Genomic DNA, 1,928 nt, shown 5'->3' with positions numbered 1-1,928 from the left:
GGGCTGCCGTACAAGGTGCCACCTGCTCATCAGATCAACATTCACACACATTTACATTCCAATGCGCAGCATCGGGGGCAATTCAGGGTTCACTGTCTTGCCCAAGGAAACTTCCACGTCAGACTGCACTGAGCCACAGCCACCCCGTTGTCTTCATCATTCCTCAGTGGTAAAAGCTTGACTGGCCAAGCCCAATGGGAAACGTTATTTTGATGTCCAGAGGAGGCAAAAGTCTAGCTCAGGTGACAGACAATGGCACTTCAAAGACTTGGAGGACATGAAATTCTCTCTTGATTCATCAGCACAAAAATACCTGGCAGGTGACTGTCTATCACGTTCGCCACTTTTGTTTCAAACAAGCGGCTTGTTTCTATTAGTTGAGATATTGACTGATAAGGGAAACTGTCCTGTGTTGTAGTTGGGTGCTTGGCTTTTTCACTGTCACCTCTTCTGCTTTTAATGGTCTAATCTCAACATTGTGTATGTTCCCCCTTTGTGTTCAGTGTGTACTGTAATTTCGGTGTGTTCAGTTCACGTACAGGTGTCGTTACTTGAGTTTACTTTGGTTTAGTTGACGTCTTTTGAATTAGAAGTAGAATTTGAATGAGAGTAAAAAGAACATTGAACCGTTTGCCATGGTCATTGACTAGGTCAAGAGAAAATTATTATTGTCGTTATGTTGCCAACCCACGTCAGTGGGGGCTGTAAAGTGTGTCACACTGACTAGTTTGAGACCTCTGTTTTCTTGATAAATTACCAATAGAAATATGAAGCATTTAATCCAGCGAACCTTAATTCCTCTCCAGCAGCAAGGAAACCGACAAATTGCACAAAAGACACCTTGCCTTGCTTTTGTACTTCTCCACTGCTTGTTTGTCACAAAATTTTGAATCCACAAGTTGGTTTATATCGACGCTTAGTTAGCCGGCTACAAGAAACATAAAAAAACACCCGCTGCTTGATTTTAATGGGAATTCTTTTGAATGCGCTGCCTTTCAGCAACATACAAAAGTTCTTATTCAACATGTGAATGATGCTAAGTTTGGTCCGTCCACAGAATCCGCAGCTGTCCGTACTATCTCTTCGTTTTTATCTTTTCACCTCCACAAGTCAGTTTTCAGTTGCTGCTCTGAGTGCAGAGCACTCGGCAGGCTCTAGTGTCGTGAGCCCAGAGGTGCGGCCTGATTGCAGTCAAGAGTGCGGTGATGTGAAATGTAATTGTGTTTTGTGAAATGTCGCTGTTAATAAAATAATTTCCGTGACTGAATTGACTAAACAATGACGGAAAAATCTGATGGCTGTCCGTCGTGTTGACTTACTAGAACACTGAGAGAGATTTACTGTAACTTTGAATAATTCCCACCCCGTCCAGTTAAACTGACAGCAGCCCAGTGTAGCAGGAGTCAGGAGAGCTGACCGACAAGATGATGGCGGAGGATTGTTGTCAATCCAAAAAGCAAAAAATACCCTTTTGTGAATATTTGGATTTAAACCTAATGCCAACAGGGGCACTTGATGATGTTAATGAGGCCATCTTTAAACTGTAAATTGCCTAAAAGCTATGCTGTCACCTCCTAAACATGACAGTGTAATGGAAGAAAATACATTTAAGCATGATTTCATATAGCCTTCTATAATATTCATGTATTATTATCATATTATGCATGACTACGCTGTGTGTGTCCTCCCTGAAGCCGACTCAACAGCTGTCTGTTCCTAAATTATCAACTGAAAGCTGGTGTCCTGTAGTCTGGAAAACCAAGATGTCCAGAGCTAGGTTTATCAATAGGAGAGCAGGGTCAGGATATTTTGTATTTGTACAGTACGTGACCAAGGAACAGGCTGTCTTTAGCAGCTAAAGATAAATGGCCGACAAAAAAATTTGAGGCTTGAGGGACAGGTGTACACTCACCTATAGGATTATTAGG

This window comes from Etheostoma spectabile, chromosome 15, assembly GCF_008692095.1.
Source record: "Etheostoma spectabile isolate EspeVRDwgs_2016 chromosome 15, UIUC_Espe_1.0, whole genome shotgun sequence".
Lineage (NCBI taxonomy): Eukaryota > Metazoa > Chordata > Actinopteri > Perciformes > Percidae > Etheostoma > Etheostoma spectabile.
Note: the sequence above shows the minus strand (reverse complement) of the source record.